This window comes from Sphaerodactylus townsendi, linkage group LG02 (genome assembly GCF_021028975.2).
Source record: "Sphaerodactylus townsendi isolate TG3544 linkage group LG02, MPM_Stown_v2.3, whole genome shotgun sequence".
Taxonomy (NCBI): domain Eukaryota; kingdom Metazoa; phylum Chordata; class Lepidosauria; order Squamata; family Sphaerodactylidae; genus Sphaerodactylus; species Sphaerodactylus townsendi.
Genome location: NC_059426.1, coordinates 55,201,208 through 55,223,084, shown reverse-complemented (window position 1 = coordinate 55,223,084; position 21,877 = coordinate 55,201,208). Strand labels below are relative to the sequence as shown.

The window sequence follows — 21,877 nt, the reverse complement described above, 5'->3', positions numbered from 1 at the left end:
ATACCATACATCAAGGGAATCACTGACTGTACAGGGAAACTGATGAAGAAACATAACCTATAATCTACAGACCCACAAATGCTATGTTTGGCAAAGGATAAGAGGGATCTTCTAACTTCTGCAAGAGTCTATCGTGTACCGTGTAGCTGTGGACAAGTCTACATAGGAACCACCAAATGCAGCACCCAGACATGAATCAAAGAACATGAAAGGCACTGCAGACTAATTCAGCCAGAAAAATCAGCAGCAGCAGTAGTAGAACACATGATAAACCAAGCTGGGCACCAAATATTATTTGAAAGCACAGAAATTCTGGACCACTCTGATAACCACTAAATCAGACTGCACAGAGAAGCTATTGAAATCCACAAGCACATGGACAATTTCAACAGAAAGGAAGAAACCAAGAAAATAAACAAAATTTGGCTACCAGTACTGAAAAACACTAATCAAGACCGTGACTAATGAACACCACCCAGACACAGGATTTCTCCAGGCAGCAATCAATCAAAGGGCTATTGAACATGACCCAGACAAAGGATGTCTCTAGGCAGTAAGCAATCAAAGGGATCAAAAGGCCAGGCTACTACTATGCAGATGCCCTCACTAATTGATTATGCTCTCTTCATGGTTACTCACATGCTAAAATGGGTGTATCCCACTCAACACATGCAAATCAAGCTTTTAAAAAAACAATTTAACCATTAAAGCAGGGAAATGGTTCTTTCTCCCACCCTGGACATTCCACAGGTATATATACTCCATTTGCTTTACTACCATCAGATCCTCTGAAAATGCCAACCACAGATGCAGGTGAAATGTCAGGAGAAAATGCTACTGGAACATGGCCATACAGCCCAGAAACCACACAACATCCCATACTACTCCTACTCCTTGATATGTATGGTTGCAATTTTGTGTGAATAGTGCAATACATCTTTTTATAATGTGTGTACAACTTTGGACATGAATATGTACCCTCAAAAATTCAATCATCTGTTTATTTGTAACAAATATGAAAAATATGCTCATTAAATTATTCCTTCCAAATGGCATTTGTTTGAATCAGAAAGATCATAGATAATGTGTGCTCTCATTACAAATGGTTGGTGTGTCAAATGAAACATCTGAAAATGGCTCCTGTTATTCCATCTGAGTTCAAAAAGTTATTCAGCGTAGATTATCATTATACACCTAAAGCTACTGAGAATTTTTATGCAGAATTGTTTTTAGCATTCCTGTTTCACCTGTATTAACTTCCCTATGATATAGATCAAACAGGAATATATGTAGTCCTTCTTTCTCCTTAGAGAATGGCATATTTGCTTTGGTCTGCTAAGGTATACCTGAACGCTTGTTCTTTTAATGTTCCACCTATCTTTTTTTGGCTTTGAATTTATACTTCTGTTTGCTGAGCTTTAGTCATGTTATTTTAGTTCTTTCTAGTGCCCTTTTTAGTCTCAAGTGATATTCCTGAGTCCTTTTTACACAGCCTAAAATGTCCTCAGTCTACACTTTAAGTCTTTTAAGGCCTCAGATATTTATTGAATTTTCCTGTGAAAAACTTTAGATACTGAATCTAACCAAAATGGAAGCTTTTGAAAGCTGGGCTGAAAGCATTTTCTAGGAGAACTTAGCAAACCTCTGACAAGGGATATAACAGAGGAATACCTTATTTCTGCTGTATTTTCTCATGTTTTACCTCTTGCAAGATGTGGGATCCTTTTGCCAGTGTTGCATGTAGGTAATTTTAGTCTCTAGGCATAATGATCGTCCTTTATCTTCTTTATATGGTAATGTAACTCTCAAATGCAAAACTACTGCCTTCTTTTGGGATCCCTGTGCTGAATTTTTGAGCCCTGTCAGAATGACTGCCCTCCTTTCTTCTATATAGTTAATGAATTGAATAGGCACTTGGTTCTATTTTTTCTATGTCTAACAGTCTAATGCAATCCAGGAGTGAACACAGCGTGATATAGCCTGATGCCATCAGATCTCTGAAGTTAAGTGTAGCCCAAATTCCACTAGGGGAGCTAAAGAGTTTGGATATTCCCATATAAGGAAGAAAAGGCACAATCCTCCCAGATTTGAAGGAGAGCCTAAACTGTAGGTAGACAGACTCCAAGTTCATTATGAACTATATATTAATATTACAGGCATGAGAATATTTGCATATGATTGCTGAAAGGGAGGATTATGTTCATATTGACTGGCTAATAGGTGGTACTTTGGTTTTCTGTTATGTATGTTGCAATGGTTATTATATGAATTCTCCCAGATTTGTTGGAGAGCCTGAAGCTGTAGGTAGTTCATCTCAGAAGAACTCCAAGTTCCTTATGAACTGTATATTGATATTCTAGGGTTATATTGGAACCCTTGAAGAGAAGAACAGATGGCTCGGCAAAGCAAAGGTGCAAGCCTATCCATCTCTTGGAGACCCAGCTAGACAAAAGCCAGAAAGTGACTGAGACTCTACTGGTCTGTTTGAGCACAACAGGCCCAAACCATTCTATGTTAATTATTGTTTTTTATATTTGATGTACTGTTTTGTACGTTATTTCTTATGGAAGAGAAAAGAAAGAACAAGCTGGAAAATTATTTACTGTAATTTTTGTAAGTGTTGAGTGTCATGAGGTGGGATTACACTGTCAAAAAATCACTCTTGTCCACCGCCCAGACTGTGGATGTATTGTACATTGCTGAGATATTTTCATATTCCAAAATCTAGCAACATAAATTTTGGAACAATTAGAAATATTTTCAATATTTGCTTGTGTCTAAATTTTCTACTTATGCCTATAGACTTTAAATATTTGTGCCCTTTGAATACACAGTTTTTATTTTTGCTTTACCAACATTGCTTGTATCCTTTGTGTTTCATCACATGTTCTCTTCCAAGTATGGTGTTTTCTCTCTGTTCTATTCCAGTTGACTTTTTGTAACAACCTGCTCTATATACTATTATAAGTGCTGGATCTGAAATCTGAACTACAAGACTATTACCATAATATTGTCTATTTTATATTAGTTTGGAAACCTAACAAACATTTTCTTCGATATCGCATGAAACAGTATTCAGGAGAGGACTTGGAAATTTAAGTGGCCAAGGAGCAAGCCAAGTTGAGAAGTCTCTGTTCTGCTCTGAGCTATTCAACTCAGTCCTGGTCAACAGCACCAAGGATGGGTATCATTGCCTCCAGCAGTAGTGTGGGAGGAGTCACCTGGTGGGTAGTGGCCTATTTAGAATAAAAAATAAGTTATTAACATAAAAAGTTGAGAATCAAGCAACAATTGAACATATCCAGCTGTATTATCCCTGCCCCCAACTCCTCCTATTCTTTTATATTCCAAAAATAAGGTTTAACCCCCCCCCCCCCATGTATCATGGTTGTGATATTCTAACCCTGATTATCATAAAGTTAGAGTTGTCATCTTATGGGTGGGCTGGAAATCTCCTGAGAGTGCAACTGATCTGGCAACAGAGATGAGTTTGCCTGGAGAAAATGGTTGCTTTGGAAGGTGGACTCAAGGACATTTAAGTCCCTTCCCTTTCTGAACCCCACACTCCTCAGTCTCCTCTCCCAAAATCTCCACATAGTTCACAACTTGGAGCTGGCAAGGCAACATAAAACTATGGATGTGCAGGAAGTACATAGTGTGTAAGTATTGTTTTCCTCTACAAATTGGACTAATCCTAACTTCAATAGACCAGTATATTCATGATTAATTCATATATCAGTTCAGTCATGACCCTCCTGTCTTAGTTTTGGATGTTATCCCAGTGAATTCCCATAGTTGTCACTACAGGTGAAATTTCTTGCAAGCTGCCTGCTGCCTGATATAGTACTTGCTGCAATTGCTTCATTGTATTAATTTGCTCCAGTGTATTTATTTTTCAGTCATAAAACTAAATGGCAGAATGGCAGACTGTCAGAAACTCGGGAAGAGAAAAGTAGAACAACATGTATCTTTTCCCCAAATTACCTCTGTGAGTTTGAATTGGTTATTCCTGCTTATAAAAATAAAACTTAAAATTCCTGTTATAACAAATGCCAGTATTGGAATAGATTATGCAAATATAACTGCTTACTATTTGTGTCTTTTAAAACCTGTTTTTTCACTCTGTGGACTCAAAATTTCTTACAAATTAAAACACATACAATACATGTCCATCATGTCTCTCCAGTGTGGTATAGTGGTTAAGAGCAGGTGGACTCCAGAGAACTGGGTTTGATTCTCCACTCCTTTACTTGAGCTGCAGAGTCTTATCTGGTGAACAAGACTTGTTCTCCTACTCCTGCATTCCTGCTGGGGGACCTTGGACTACTCACAGTCCTTCAGAACTCACTCAGTCCCTCCTACCTCACAAGGTTTCTATTGTGGGGAGAGGAAGGGAATAGAAGTTTGTAAGTGAGTCTTCTTACATGAGAGAAGAGGGATATAAATCGAAACTCCTCTTCTTCATATGTTTTCCAAGATCAAATTTACCTGCCATCAATTGACTAATTCAGGGAGGGCTAAGCAGGTGGTAACAGCTCTTGATGGCAACAGTCTCTCCCCAGGCAAAGAGGCACTCATGTTTATACCTTTTAAGTGCCAAATAAAAACTTTATTTGCCCAGGCCAGTGATGGTTATCTGATGAGTCTTAGTTTCTGTGGTTTATAATGGCAAGAAATTGGTTACGCTTCTATGTAATGTTTACTGGCTTCTGGACTGACTGACTGATTTATTTCTCCCTTTAATTGCAAGATTTTTAACTATTTGTTATCTTGGAGACCAACATTTAGAAGAAGGGAGAGATATAAGACTTAGAAACGAATAAATAAAAGGAATGGTTACCCTGGACATTTTAAAAATGAAACTTAGAAAGTGATAGGAACAGTACCAGAGCAGATATGTGTTGCTAGATGTTATAAGTTCATTCATTTGATCTTGCCTTTTCAAAACTGCAGTAATCTATTCCCATATTGATTTCACCCACATTTAATTGTATGCAGTTCGTACACTGGGAGTTTATTTATTTGATTTCACAAAGGATCACGAAGGATCAGGAGGGCATCTTCCATTAGATAATGAAATGAAACTGAACACTCAATACTTCTGTCCAGCATATAACACTGCTCTGGGGTGTTATATTAGGCATTGTAGGTGTTCTTATCCTATTTCATGTCATCTCACCCTGAACGTTGATGACACTTGGTTTGTCAGTTGTTAGGCTGAGCTGTTCCCACAGATTATGTCTTCTTCTCACTGTCCAAAAGCAGAGATGGAAGTCCATGGCTCATTCCGCACATGCAGAATAATGCACTTTCAAACTGCTTTCAATACTGTTTGAAGCTGTGTGGAATGGCAAAATCCACTTGCAAACAGTTGTGAAAGTGGTTTGAAAACGCATTATTTTGCGTGTGCGGAAGGGGCCCATGATTTGTATCTTGCTGTATGATTGATTTCTGTTTCTGCTCTTTTTCTCTGATTCTGCTGAGAAAAAAATAGTACCATTTCATAAACAGTAGTACATTTTTCATAAATTGTCAATTGCAATGGGCCCATGAAAAAGTTCTAAATGCCCCACCAAATTCTATGTGCTTCATATTGCCCAGAGACCAAAAGTTACATTTAGAAGCATTTCTAGAGAAGATTTCTTAAAGAGCTCTATTCCAGAACAAGCAAAAAGAACCAAGTCCTTTGTGATACCAAGAGAACTTATAAATGCCTTATGATCTAATCTTTGGTGCGCTCAAATGCACTTTAGAAAATTTTACAACACGTGTTAATAAATATGTCAGTCCAGGATTCAATGGATTCTTAGGCCCAGTCAAAAGAACAGAATGAGGTGGTAGAATTTGACAGTGCCAGTTCAGACTGCTATTTGGAATCGTCACATTTTTAATGCTCCCACCCATGCAAAAACTTCCTGCCAATAAAAACATGAGCACATAAAACAGAAAGGTTCTACTTTCTCCTTTTCTCAAACGAGTACTAATTTGCCATTTTTAGGAATTACTAATATAAGAAACTTTCCAAAATGTCCTGCAATGTTATGTGGTATGGCCCATTCTGTCACATCAATGCTCTATCATTGTGTCACCACTATATTCTCTTGGAAGCATGTGTTATTTATTTGTAGCTTGCAGCAATAGTAGATGCTGGTTTTTTGCCAACTTATGGGGACCCCATAGGGACTTCAAGGCAAGAGATGTTCCGAGGTGGTTTGCCATTGCCTGCTTCTACGCAGCAAGCTTGGACTTTCTTAGTGGTCTCCCATCCAAATACAGACCAGGCCAACCTTAAGAACATAAGAACAAGCCAGCTGGATCAGACCAGAGTCCATCTAGTCCAGCTCTCTGCTACTCGCAGTGGCCCAACCTTGTGTAGCTTCCAAAATATTATGAGATTGGGCTAGCCTGGGCCATCTAGGTCAGGGAAGTTTAGAACATTCCAACACAATCCTACAGTTTAATAATACAGAAATTGTATTAGATAGATAATAATAAAATTAGTGGTGCTGTAGTCCAGAAAATTAAAAGAGAGAGAAAAAAGAAAGTGTATGAAATAAATAAATGGATAGGTACCTTTAGGAAGATGAGATAAAAAAGCAATGTGGAGACTGGGAGCTCACCTGCAATGTCCTCTTTGTTTTCATTTGTGCAGCATGAACCCCTGTTTCCTCAAAAGTAAATCCCATCAATTTCAGTGAGAAATTTCAATTGTGCCCAGAAAAGCAGCCAAATAGTACAACCCTAATCATCTCAGGGTGTAGCACAGTATTTAAGTTAGGATCTGGGAGCCAGGTTCAATTGCTCACTCTGCTGTCGAAGTTCACTGGAAGCTTAAACCTGTCACCCTAACCTATATCACACAGTTATTTTTGCTGTGAGAGTTAAATGAAGGAGGGGATAATAACATTGTAAACTGCTCCCCATTGGTGAGAAAAGTAGACTATAAAATGCCATTTTAGTGGAATTTGTTTCTGAGAAAGTATATTCAGGTTTACCCCTTTACGCTTCTAACTTTTGCTGATGACATCCTTCTGCCAGTGAACTAGGTGAGCAGTGAAGGACCGCTTTGTGTGAATGCTTTCATACACAGGCTCACCACTGGCTTCCCTGCTTCTTAAATCATCTTAGGAAATGTAATCAACATTGTCCAAACAATGTCACTGGTGAATGTTTCTTGCTTTCTGCAACTAAGCTAGCTTTCCTACTGTAAATTATTGTTGAATTAGAGAGAAAAAAATGAATTAACATTTTGTAACAATGTATTAAGTAACTTCCAATTAAAGTTTTCTATATATGTAGAAAATGTCTAATGAATAAATCAGTAAAGACCACATAATGAAAGCCTATTAGCAGGGTGAATATATTCTTGTAACTCAAATTTCTGTACCACTTTACTATTATCTTCCATCAAAAGAGAATGTACAATTACCAATTTTATCTTATCTTGGACTTATGATTAAAGAGTAGTAAAGGAAACTTCATTCCAGAAGCTATAATGTGATTTTTGATTAATAGCAGGATTTTTATGTGACAAGAATATTTCTCTTAGGCCAAGTATGCACATGTATCTTTGCCTGAACTGACTTGTTTCTGACAAGGCTCTTCACTTACAGCAAGTTGCACTATTATGTAAGTCGATTTGCTGGTATGTGTGTGTGTGTGCGTGTGTAACATATTGCATTATTTAACATATTTGTACTATGGTATATGTAAGCACTCAGCATTACAAAAAAACAGCAGACTATTCAGTATGCATCAATAAACAATCTCAAGAAATTAAGCAACTAACTGGCTGGCCTTGTAGAATAATTTGGTTAACAAGAAAGGGTGGGGGGAAGAGAAAACATCCCATACTTGCCATATTGGTTAGTACTAGACATGTTTCAAATAGTTTCATTCTATCACAGGTATGGAAATATGAACAATTTATTACTGTTATTGAAAGTAATGTTCATTGGGAGTGCAGGTTCCACTTCATATTGAGTTCATGTAAAATGCGCCTTTAGTCTTTGCTTTTTAATGGGAGAAAAGTCCCTGCCAAGTATTCATCTAATCAAAGTGTCTGCTGTTTGACATTTTTAAATGAAGGCTGCAATCTTATGTACAGTTACTTGGGAATAAATGGTACTTAGCTCAGTGAGATTTGCTCTGATACATAGGGTTGGGTGGCAAAATTTAGATGATTTTTTTTCTTCTCCACTGACCAGGATCCTAAACCAGGACTCTAAAGTTTAGAATCCTGATTTGTGGGAGGAATAGAAATTCCAGTTAAACCTTGTGCCCATACATGATGAGTAAATGGAATTAGTTTTTAACTGTGAAAGGAGACATAACATTCAAGCATAAACCCAGCAATTAGCTGTGTGTGTGTTCACATTTTCACTAGCTGCTGTTAAATGTAACACTGAAATGTAGCCTAGATTAAGAATTACAATACAGCACAGAATTATAAGAAGGGGTATGTGTGAAAAAGACAACTGGATCCAACTAATTTTTTTTACAGGTTTAAAAGGAAGGAGGGCATTCCCTTTGTCCACCAAAGATGTTTTTGCAGAGGATTATGTCATCTGGATGGACAAAACCCTGTGTGATAATGGTTGTAATAAGGAGGGAATTGAAAAAAAGTTGGCTTGAGCAAAACCCATTAACTACCCAGCATCTTGATATTTTTTCCATCACAGAAGCAACTATATATGTATGAAATAACTCTGTATATGATCATATATAATTCTAATAACTTAGTCTGAGGAGACAAGACAGAGTGTAAGTAAATACATACATGAAAATGGTTATTGGATTGATAAATATAATGTCCATGTGCATTGTTCAAGAATAATATTTATAAATGTTTTTGTTGCCATATAACTTATGAAGCTACTTTGATTTATACATGCTAATAAAGTTTGTGTAAAACTACTTTGGCAAACCAACAAATTATGAGGCAGTGGCTCAAAAAAGAAGTTGTTTGAGTCCTCCTAAAGTTTAAAACAAGCACAATGCCTTGCCTGAACTATCTTGCTATATTTTCCCCACATGTTAGGTAACTGCATTCAACATGAAATGGCATATTGGATTGGTTTTAGGTTGATTTCGGCTAGGAAAGAGAACAGAAGAAAATAGTGTGGTCTATTAGGCATTTTATATTTAGAACTGAGATACCTGCTAATTAAAATTCTTTTGTACTCAGACATAGTTGTGTAAAAAATATACTTGTCTCATGTCAGTAGCAATTGGCATATGATATATAAATCACCACTTTTCTCCTACATCGAAGCAGACAACTGAACATTTCTTGATTATTTTGGACAGTTTGCAAAGGAAGTAACTGAAATTATTCACGGATTATTTCTAACTGACATGGGACACATACATTGTATCTGGATAGGCATACAAAGTAATGTAATAAGTATCTTGCTTGTGCTAGTGAACCCCAACATGTCCCTTTCTGCACAAACATTTTAAAACGTCCTGAGGCAGGAAATAAAATGTTTCCTCCATGGAGTTCCAATCTCAAAATGTTTTCAGTGAATCTCCTTTAAAAATGATTCTTTAGGCTGAAACGGCTTCATTGCTGTGCAGTCTCCAAAATGTTTTCCACATCACTCTGCTGTCCCCAAATTTCCTCCTCAGTACCATTTTGTGAGCTCACTCTCTGTTCCCACTAACCTGGGCCGTTTCCGCACGGCAGCGGAAACGGCTGGGTCGGCGCTTCTCGCGCCGACCCGAAGACGCTGGGACCGTCCGCACGGACGGTCCTGGGAAGAGGCGGGCAGCCGGCGCCGCGGAGCGCCGGTGCTCGCATGACCCGGCTTGTCCCTGGGCCTCCGGCGCGTCGCAGAGGCCTGGGGACATGCCCCCTGGCCCTGCGCGCCTGCTCGAGCGGAGCAGGGCAGGGGGGCGTGTCCCCAGGCCTCGGCGACGCGTCGGAGGCCCAGGGACAAGGTGAGTGCCGGGTGGGGGAGTCGGAGTGAAGCCGCTGCCGTTCGCTCGGCAGCGGCTTCACTGCGGCGTTTCCCCAAAAAGAGCGCTAGGAAGCGCTCTGGGGAAACGCCGGCTCCAGGCCGGGCGGGCGGCGCGAGGGCGGCGCGGCTGCGCTGCAGCTGCGCCCCTCGTGCGAGTGGCGGCCTGGAGACGGTGTTTTTACCATCTCCAGGCCGTCATTTTCTGCCCGTGCGGGAATGGCCTTGTATATTGAAGATTTCTGTGAGTTTTTCTTATGGGGCGGGGCGGGCGGGGGTCGTCTTCAAGGTATGAGTTATACAAAATATGGAGAACTGCAGCACGAAGTTGTGAAGCTTGGAAGTGATATAAGCTTGATAATGCCACACCATATCCCTGGCCCCCCAGACTCCCACTGATTGCAAGCTCGTGGCTGGCAACCCTAGAGCTAGTGGCTGTGTACCCCAGTTTTCATCCAGCAAAATGGAAACTGCCTCAAGGGGCAGCCTGAATGAGAAGGGTTTATCATTATATAATTTGTTCTCTGAAATGCTTCAGAAATTATTAACAATAAACAATTTTACTTGAATGTTGTGACGAATGTTATAATGAACCAGATATGAAATGAACAATGCCACAACAATATGTAATGTAATCATATGTAATGTATATGTAATCAACCCAATTTCAGAATGGACAGAGCCCATTTCAGAAGGTGTACCTAGATCTCCTAATTCACATGCAGTTGTAGCTATTAGATCACAGAAAAAGTAAAAGCAATCTATAATTCAGGATTGCTGTGTTGAATGTTGACAAGATAAGCATTCTATAGAATGTTGTTTGTTGAAAATTCTGTATTAATTGGTACTAATAACACCTTAAAATGTTACATGTTACAAAACTCGATATAAATTGAAGAACTTTGTAATTTTACGGAGCTGTCACTGTTTTTAATGAAAATGCGTGCACATTTCCCAGTTTCCTACTTTGTCCAACAAAGAAGTTTCCACTGGGTCATTGTAGTCTCACCTTTATTCATTGCCCTTCTCTTTCAGTCATGTATTTATTTGTAAATTTCATTTCAATCAGAAACACCCTGGAGATCCTCCATCTCACTTTCAAGAAGGTCTCTTGGGAGGCCCTGATGGCAGCAGCCAAACTCCAACCTCCATTCCAAAAGCTAAAAACTGAAACAGAAAATGGCTCCTTCCATGATATGTTTGTGTGGCTGTGAGCAGATATGGGGAGATGAACTCATTTTCTTTTCACAGCCTCATGAAAGAGGTGCAGTCATAAGACCTCACTGTTTATTGGTTTGTTCTGGTTGCTCTCTCCTTCTGTTCCCTCCACCTCTGTTTTGTGTATTCTCCCTATTGTCTTTCAGTCCTTCCATACAGCAGACAAGGGTCTCTTTGCAGAGCTGGTAATCCAAGCCAATGAATTGCAGCCCCTGCAATTTACATGAAAGAGAAGCATGCCGTATAGACTCTGATGTGCAGACTGTACAAAAGACCAGCACAGACTGGCTCTCCTTGTTTTAGTATTTCATGGGGAAAGCCACCTAATGATTATGATCTTTTAATTAATGTTGCATTTAACGCAACACAAAACAAAAGTGTTTGTGTTCAGGTCGACAAAATAGACTTTTAAAGGCAGGGACATTAATTACAGTTCACAGATTTTTAACTGGGATACAAGGGACACACAGTGAGGTTCTGTAGCCCAGACACATACTTCAGAAAGCAGAGAGAATTGAAGATTGTTAAACATCCACTGAATTTCTCTGTTTGGTGTGGGGATTGAAACGGGACTTTGAATAATTGCTGGCTATTGCAACCCCCCCCCCCCACACACACACATGAAAGGTCACCGAATGAGAAGACAAAGATACAAGAACTTTTGTCATTGTGATGTTAGGATATGTTTATGGTTGATTTTCTTTCAAGAGGGAACAGAAATACTGGGTTGGATATGGTGATGCAGGAGTGAAAAAGAGAATGTATTTAACACAATACCACTTGCACATGCTGTAGGGCTGTAGCTTCAGGCAGGCATAACACTTTAATATAATTTTAACAAATACCACTATGCAAATGGAGCAATGGAATATACAACAGATAGTTCATATGGTTTTGTTTAATTTGGTTCTGGAATTATATCAGAAAAAATACCTAGTGCTATGTTTCAAGTATATGAAAAAGAGAGTAGAAGGACCATCACTTTTATGCAGCATAAGTTGAGTAACAATTTCAGCACTTAGGCAAGGACTCTTCCATGGTGTCTAACTTGATAATTATATCGCTTTTGAGTCAGGTCAAATCTACAGTAAGTTGGAATGGCCTAGTTTTAGCAAACATGACCTGCAGTAATCTAACTTCCCTGAGGGATAGTATGTCTTGCTGTTGTCCTGCAGTTCTGTGAGAGGTGAAGATGATTCCATCTGACCTGGTTATCACCAATCTTTACTTCTGGAAGATGGTAATCTGGCCTGATAATCACTCCTGCTGGTTAATTGAGGCTACTCCTCAGTCACTAATTGCTCTCTTGGCACCAAAAGAAGGCAGCAGTCACAGGAAAGTGCAAGCCATGGTGGATTGGTTCCATGCATTAAGAGCATAGGATGTAAATTAGCACTTTCATTTTGTCATCCAGGAACAGTGAAAGGACGGCACAGAAGGACGGCACTTAAGATAGTGATCTTCACATGGTTGTACAAGAGAATTAGGGAGCTTTTGGTGAGTTTGCAGTTTTAGAGGTAATGCTGAAGTTCGTTGAGAGAAAGTATAGATAACCCATGTTCCATGGGGACATTTTGTTCTTCTGCAAAGAATACTCACTGGCAATGAAACTAAGGTGGCAGATCATAATTTATTTAGTAATGTCTGTGATTTAGAGCACTACATTGATTTTCAGCTGGTGTATTATGAGGACCAGACCAACACTATAATTTTTTTAAGAGAAGAGACAAGTAGTATACATGAAACTACTTTAGTTCAGACCACTAGTATATCAATGGCAGTATTGTCCACTGAGCTGGTTCAGACCACTAGTATATCAATGGCAGTATTGTCCACTGAGCTGGCAGCAGGTCAGGGTTCTTCATGTCACCTTTTAACTGGAAGCATCATGAACTGAACCTGGAACCATCGAGCCCTTCGGGGGTGAGGCGGCCTATAAATCGAACAAATAAATAAATACATTTATAGCTGAATCACACACACACACAGAGAAAGAAAGGGGGGATAATGGAACAAGCTTAAAAGCAGAACAAAGGGCTAGAGAAGAACTGATAGAGAGAAACAAACAAATGCCAACATAAAAGGAAGCTGATATATTTGGTAAAACAATAAAATAGTTTATATATTTTAGAATGGAGTTAAAAGTGGGTCCAAACTTTCAAAATGCTATTGAGAAACAATTCATGCAGCTTCTTTTTATGGATCCCCACTGAACTTTCATTAAAACATTTTTATGGGAATACATGGAGTGTTTTACAACCAAATTCACAAACTATTTAAGCCCTAGAATTTGAATTTAAACTGATGCAGACCCACTGAAGTCAATGGGATTTAAACCAGATTAAATCAAAGTATTCTTGACTGTTTAACGGGCTTATGGATCAGGTTTTCCAAGATAAGATAAGCTCAGGGATAAGGCAACTGTTGATGTGGCTGTCAGATAGCTTGTTATATACCCCACTTAACCTTAGAGTTCATAGGTCTTCAAAGTCAGTGTAAAAGGGTTTAATCTCTGCTATTGTTGAAGAGGCTTACATGAATAACTCCTTTTAATAGGTGCAAATCTTCCTTCCCTGACAGTCTCCCTCTCAGCAACTTTCCTCAACAACTTTCAACAACATTATAGAAAAGTTGCTTATATAAATGGAAAGGAATCCATATTAGCAGATAGCCTCAATTTTCAAATCAAAGCTTATGCAGACTAAATTATTACTTTAGATTCCATTCCTTTGCCCTATTTAGAGATGGGTCATCTTAAGTTTCAGTAAAATCACTGCCTGTTTCTAAAAGTATGCAATAGTATAAATAAAATCACTGTGTTATACAAAATGATCCACAATAGAATTGTCAAGAGACTATGAGCATTATAGGCCAAGATCTGAAGAACCACACAATGAGTTATGAGACAAAAAAAATTGTCATGAGCATGCCCAAACCACCAGGGCATGCCTAAAAGATCTCTCTGGATCTCAGCCATAGATAGTACCTGTAATTGCAAATTGGTGTTGAAAATTATGACAATCAACCTAAAGAAGGATCCCATTCTTAGCTGGGATCCATTATTTGCTACAATTGTATTCTTTCTAAAGAAAATGACACACTCCTGCTGTGTGGCCAGCCAGAGAGGACAAGTAAAGACTTTAAATAGCCTGTCTCTGACAGCCATTTGCAAGCTAGAAACTGACCTATCATCCCTGTCTCTATAAAGTTCTGTAGGATTAGCTGATTGCATTGGGGCTGAACAAGAAATTTTTTGGAACCTTCTCAAATTGGCTTGGAGAAATTCCTCCCCCACCCCTGAACTGCTTGTAGATGGGAAGTTCTTAGTTTCAATAGATCTGCTTTCATCTATTTAGGTCCTAGTTCAGGAGTTGGCAGCAGAATTAGCAAGTTAGGTATATCAGCCTTTAATAAGATCAGCAAACACTTTGAAACATTTGTGAGTACGTATGTGTGTTGGTGGTGGGTGAGAAGCTAACTGTGGGCTGATCAGTCTGAATGCCTCTCTTGGAGCTGAATGTCATCATTATAATCCACACATTGACTACTGTGTGTGTGCACGTTAGGAAAAGCAAAGGTGAGCCTAACTGGTGGCCCTGTTGGGTAGCCTCATAGGGAACCTGCCCAAATAAAATTATAGTCAATACCTAGAAGCTCAAGGCTGCCAGTTACCTGGACAAAAATGCCCTTCCCCTTTAATAGAGGCTTAATGAGTGGAAATAGGCAGGTGGAGCTTTTCATAACATGCGGGTAAATAACATCACCTGATAAGTAACATCCATTAAGCATCAATTAAGGACATTTTTTTCCTCCACATTGTTGCAACCATCATTGGGTGGGTGGTGCCAATAACTCAGGGAGCAAGCCTAAACTGGTCTACTGAGAATCCTACTCCGGTCTATTCAATGAGGCTTACTTCCAGGAAAGTGTTTTTAGGATTGCACTGCAAATTACTTAAAATTTTTAGTTACTTAGAAAGAAAGGGAGGCAGGTCAAGACACAATCACACACTTGCTCCCAACTCTGTTCAGTCTCTTATATGTTCTCCATTTGTTGTGTGGGTTTAATTTGTATTATGTTCCTGTGGTTTAGTCTAGTATTTTCAAACTTTGTTTTTCAATCTATTTTCTTTGTTTCATACCTGCATCTCTTCTTTATGTGTCTGTTGATTTTATACTTTTTAAACATTAAAACAGTTCTTATATTTCAGATGGCGTTGTGTAAATATTACAAGCCATTTTTTGGGTCTCCATTCATATAGCAGGATAGAACCCTTAAGAAATCAATGGTTGAAGCACCCTAGTTAATCCACTGAAAAACATGCTGATTAGTATAAAGCCAGCTGTAGGCATGAAAAAAAAAGTCCTAGAAAGTTCTGTATTTGAAAGGATTAATTGGGAAACAAACTAAAAAGGTTGTAAAAAGGTTAATCATATACATTTCTTCTGAGTAACTAGATCACTTTACCTACAGTAGTACTGTGTCATTGACCAATGGGCTTTGAAAGATATAACTTTGTTTAGGACAGCACTGACAATCACCGAGATGTATTTGGTTTCCTCTCAAGTAGTCAAAACAGTAAGTCATATATGTTGTGTAGTGTATCTGGAGAAAGAAGGGGAATCAAGAAACCACAACCCCCCCCCCCCACTTTCAAATTAATAACACTCAAGTATTTGTCCAGTTGTTTCTAGTGAATGTTGGTGTAAAATATTTGGGGATATTATTGTCTGATCTTATTTACAAGCCCCTTACTTAGGGTGCAGCTATTTTTTTGAAATCAAGATAAAATATTACAAGCGAATAGATATTTTGAATGTCTTATTAATGCTGTGATTTGACCAGAGACCATAACAAGACACCAAAAACCATGTATGTATAGTGCAATGATAACTCCACAATATAATGCCGCTTCCAAGTGTCTGAAACACTGTCCTCTATACCCATACAGGAAGTGGAACGAATGAAAGCACTGTCTCAGAGAATACTGGAAATTCAGACAGAGAGACTGTAAGTCCACCATTTGATCTGTTATTCTGGTAGCTGACTTCCCAAGTGCAATGGCTTCAATTCAGACGTCTAAAATTCAATATGCATATTAATTCTTAAAATATAATTAGCGACGATCAGCTCCTGAGGGGATGGAGGCATCTTACACAAGTCTGTGCCTCACCAAAACTTTGCATATCTGCTAAATAGAAAAAATGTTAGACATTTTAAATCTTCAGCAGAATGCTTAGAAAATACTCACACAGGCACAAGTGACTGCCTGTCTCTTCTCGAGTACCATGCCCTACCCCCCGCCAAATGACTGGTAATGACCTTCATCAGGTAGGGTTGCCAGACAATTTTGACAAAAATGCTGGACACTCTCCCCAACAGCTCTCCTTACCTTCCTTAATACACTCTGATGCTTTCCCTCCCCATTTAGAGCTGCCAAGTGTTGGAATTTCAGGAGATTTGGAGGTAATGGCTGGGAGGGCAGAGTTTGGGGAGGGCAGGGCTTAGCAGGATGTTATGTCACTTTGTGATGTCATGTCGTATGATGGCACTTTCAGGTCAAAGGACATTGTGTTGCCACTTCCCCAAACACTGCCCTTCCTTTGAGACCACTTTTTCTTTTCAAAATTAAAATTGAAATCCCATCCCTTATATTACTTTCTGCCCTCTCAAATACAATTCTGTGTGAAAAACTCTGCTACTGATCCACAGACCCAGCCCAAAATATTTGTATGTCAGTATGTGTGAATGAATCTGCCAACTGAGGATAGCACTTAGTGCACTGGACAAAATGGATCTATGAATAATGATGCCACTGTAACAGTGCAGTGGCCTTACGCCAGGAAGACTCCCACTTTTTTATTGGTCGGCAGAATGTGTAAAACAGGATTGTTCAGATGCGTGCCATCAGATCACAGTTGATTTATGGCAACCCTGTAGGGTTTTCAAGGCAAAAGATATTTAGAAATGGTTTGCCATTGCTTGTCTCCACGTGGGTTGAGAGAGAGTTCTAAGAGAACTGTGACATGTCCAAGGTCACCCAGCAGGCTTGATGTGATGAATTGAACCCAGCTCTCCAGATTACAGTCCACCACTCTTTACCACTACACCACACTGGCTCTAATTGTTCATTTTAGTAAAGGGGGACTATGATACAGTTTTCTGATTGTCCTCTAGGGATTTGACTCTCTTGAGTTTCCTATTCCGCTTTCTTTCAAGTAGTCACCTTATTTCAAAATTAAATACGACTCTTTTTGGTCTTTGGGACTAAATTTAATAGTGTTATGGTCACTATTTGCAATCAGTGCAACATCTACATCTCACACCAGATCCTGAGCCTCACTCAGAACCAAGTCCAACATTAAAGCTCTTCTTATGTTCCTATGAAAGATGTTGGGCTTTTTGTTGGATGTTTTAATTTCATTGTTTTCCAGTTTTGTGATCAAGTTATACTGCACTGTTTGCTGAACATGTTAAACTGGACTTTTTTGCATTGTCCCTAGTTCTGTAATCTGCCTTGAGTCTCACTCTGATAACAGCTGAAGCCAATGGACTTGGAAGGGTATAATTCAGCTTCGGATGACACTGCAAATCTGTTACAGGTTTAACGTGCCACATTTTACTGCTATGTACTTTTCATTGCAGGGGCCAGTTGCCTCAACCTGCTCTAGAGTTATTTAAACATCTGTGTGCACTCCTAAATTAAAGGCAGATAACGCATTTGGTTTCATGTGATTTATTTTCAGTGTTAGTTTGTTTGTGATGGTGGTCCATTACAGTGCATGTTCAGTTTGTAAGCTTCTTTTTTTTTGCACACAGCTATGGGTCCCATTTTTAGGAAAACAGTTTATAATATTGTAAATAGTGGGGAAAAGATAGCCCTTTGTTTAATCAGTTATTATCTTTCACTCTTCCATTTTCTTTTCCCCATTTCTGCCCAAATTTGTTTTATAGCCTCACAGAAAGCGACCTTTCTATTTTGTAAATAAAGTTCTAATAAAGGGCTGTGATTGGTCCTGTGAAAAGCAGAAATGATTCTGGCTACATGGCCTGCCGCAGGGGAGCTGCTATGACTTGTTGATAAGATAAAAGCACTGCACATGCTCAAAAGTGGTAATGTTTTCTCAGACAATGTGCAGCGGTGTAAAGAAAGGAAGTCCAAATGGAAGCTCAGCCTACTCTACTTTGCCTTGCCTCCCCTTCCATCTCTTTTTTCTCTCCACTAGTACTTTTATCTTAGTAACTTCATTTCAGCTTTGACTGACATCCAAAGGAAGTGCTGCTCCTCAATGCCTCAGAAAAGCAGAACTGATGAAGTCACCAGAATTCATCAAACCCTGTCAGGTCATATTCACTCTATCTTTCACACCTTTGTACAGAGATGCTTCTCTCTCTTTTTAATTTCCTGCAACACATGTACAACTGCCCAGGCATACAGTAAATGAACCCCCACACCCAGTGGTGGGATTCAAATAATTTAACAACCGGTTCTGGTGGTGGGATTCAAATAGTTTAACAACATTGTTTACAAGCACCATTTTAACAACTGGTTCTGCCGAAGTGGTGCGAACCTGCTGAATCCCTCCATTGCCCACACCCATCTGATGATCCCACAGTCGGATCAGCTGCACCTACATAGCTGTGCATGTGCAACACACAAAAGAAAAAAGAAAAGAAAAGAGACCTCCCTCTAATGGCTGAGCAATAATGAATATGTTACTGTAGATCCATCATACTCACTGCCACTGGGAGAAAATATATGTGGAGGACTTTGCACACAGTTGAGCATCCAGAGAATCTGCCTCCAACCTGCACAGAATGGCAGGTGGGTGAATCCTCCATGACAGTGGATGGCATGGAACAAAGTGAATGGGTGGAAGCAAGGGGAATAAAGCGTCTCCTGCCTGTTGTGTTCATGCAGGAATGCCTCCAACCCAGGACTGTGGATTTTCAAAAATTGTGGGCTGAGGGGAAGAAAACAGGCCAAACTGTATTTGGGAATGGACCTGTGTAATGTCCCCCCCCCCCCCACACAAATGGTTCGTATAACACCTTACACCTGTTATATTTGGCCTGTGCTGAATCCATCCTTCTCTCTTGGCCCTGTGGATGGCAGTGAGAAGGAAGTGCTTTCCCACAGACAGAGAGAGACAGACAGAAAGAAGGAAGGGAGGGAGGGAGGGGGAGTGACAACACCTTGTCTAAGGCAGAAGGTGATAGCAGAGGCAAAGGCTGAGGGGAAATGAAGGAGGGGTGGGTTAAGTACAGGCCTTAGTCACTCCCTGCCCACCTATTCACTCTTTCTCTGAGAGTAAAGGTTTTCCCCTCATAGTGTGTGTTTGTGCATGCATGTGTGCGTGCATGAGAGAGAGATGTAAATAGTAATAAAAACATTTTTTTTAAAAAAACACATTTATATGTCTGTTCTTTCCTAGCTTTTTTCCAAGACCAAAAAGTGTAAATAATGGACTATCCAGTGCAAAACCAGACAGCTGGCAACCCTAGCCACAGGACTTCCCTTTAAACCCCAAATAGGCTCCAAGTGCGGCCTTATCTTTCCTGCACATTATTCTTCCCAGTCTTTCAAGCTTCCCAGTGGGATTGCTATGACCAGTAATTTTAATGTCTTCAGAAAAGGAACTGAAAGGCCGGGAAAGCTCCAGTGACTATAAACCCCAACAATTCCATATGTTCTGAACATCCTCCAACATCAGCTAGCAACTAGCTGTTTATGTGATGGTGAATGATGCTGGCTGCCTAATGCAAACAGTTGCAGAATGCTGTTCATTTTTAATTGCAATCCCAACTTCAAAATGAATGTATGGCTGATAAATGCAAAAGAAAACAAATGAGCATTGGAGGAAGGGTAAATTCTGTTTTCGAAGATACTTCCAAAAGCATCAGTAAACATAATGTGGTTTCAGAAGAAGAGTTTGGATTTATACCCCCCCTTCTTTCCTGTAGGAGACTCAAAGGGACTTACAACCACCCTCCCCCCAAACACCCTGTGAGATAGACAGGGCTGAGAGAACTCAGAAGCACTGTGACTAGCCCAAGGTCACCCAGCTGGCATGTGTTGGAGTGCACAGGCTAATCTAGTTCCTCAGATAAGCCTCCATAGCTCAAGTGGCAAAGCAGGGAATCAAACTCAGTTCTCCAGATTAGACTGCACGTGCTCTTAACCACTGCACCACTGCTGCTCCCTAAGGAATATCACAGCCCCCTCCGCTGTAAATTTGGGCAGTGGCTCTCTGATTGGACAAGCATTTTATTTCCCAAAGCAGAATGGAAAACTGTGGAGAAAATCCTGTTGAGCTCAATGGAATTTATTCCGAAGAATGTATGGTGGATTACATCAAAACTGTGATTTTTTTGTGGTAATTATGGATGGTCTCAGAACTCAAAACAATGTAAGGTTATTATATTGATCACTATAAAGCAGTGATGGCGAACCTTTTCAAGACCAAGTGCCCAAATTGCAACCCAAAACCCACTTATTTATCGCAAAATGTCAACATGGTAATTTAACCTGAATACTGAGGTTTTTGTTTAGAAAAAATGGTTGACTCTGAGGCGTGTGTTACTCAGGAGTAAGTTTGGTGGTTTGAAGCTTTGCTTTGAAGCAACCGTGCAACTCTTCCAACTGGGTGAATCATGACCCTAGGAGGGTTTACTCAGAAGCAAGCCCCATTGCCAGCAACCAAGCTTACTCCCAGGTAAAGGATCACGCTTTAGTTCTACGCATGAAAATCAGTGGGGTTTAACAGCTCTTAACAGGGTTACCTACACTACTTCCCCAAAACTAGGTCTTAGGTTTAATGCTAATAATCGAGCCCAGCGGCCCAGGCCAGCCTATATGTGTGGGGAGGGGGTACTCTGTTTGCGCGTGCCCACAGAGAGGGCTCTGAGTGCCACCTCTGGCACCCGTGCCATAGGTTCGCCACCACTGCTATAAAGGTATCCACAGACATTATGAAATTAGTGTATCTAGGCTAGTTCTAGTCCAGAATTTTAGAACTAACTCAAAAAGGCAATAAAGCCTTTCGGGGGAGGGTGGTATATAAATTTAAATAATAATAATAATAATAATGATGATGATGATGATGATGCTGCTGCTGCTGCTGCTGCTGCTGCTGCTGCTGCTGCTGCTGCTGCTGCTGCTGCTGCTGCTGCTGGCGGGTGGAGACCATGACTCTGTTACAGAGCATCTGCTTTTGATGTTCAATCTCTGGCACCTCTGTTCAAAAGGTTCGAGTCGTGGGTAGTATGAAGGGCTTCTGCCTGAGCCACTGCTGGTCAGAGCAGTCAGTATCGACCTTGATAAGGGAATGATCCGTAAGTGTCAAAAAGAAAAAGCTTGGCGCTGAATGACAAACTCTTTCCTGCGCCTCTCAATATTCAGAAATTCTGAGCTTTCTGCAAATATTTCTGGAAGGAGGATATCCAGATCCCTTCTAGAAGTGGCCTCCAGTCACCTGCAAATGCTTAGGCTGAATTTGCTGCCAAAACAATGTGGTATGCTGAGAACAAAATCTTCTGACATTACTCTATCTTTTCTGATTAAATCAAGAGAGAATGTTATCCAACTGAGAACAGTAATCATAAAATAAAAATAGCTCATGGCTGATATTGTCAGAACAGATTTTTTTTAAAAAAAGATCTAAAAGACCCCCCCCCCCACACACAATTCTAAGTACTAT

The 21,877-nt window shown here is 39.9% G+C and overlaps 1 long non-coding RNA gene across 1 annotated transcript in view; it reads left to right on the top strand.

Annotated features, from left to right (window-relative positions):
* LOC125426922 overlaps window positions 1–21,877 on the top strand; it is a 215,247-nt gene that overhangs the window by 89,472 nt on the left and 103,898 nt on the right. The window contains exon 2 of the long non-coding RNA XR_007243599.1: window positions 16,129–16,187. This is a non-coding gene — a long non-coding RNA (uncharacterized LOC125426922). The remainder of the gene's footprint in view (window positions 1–16,128; window positions 16,188–21,877) is intronic.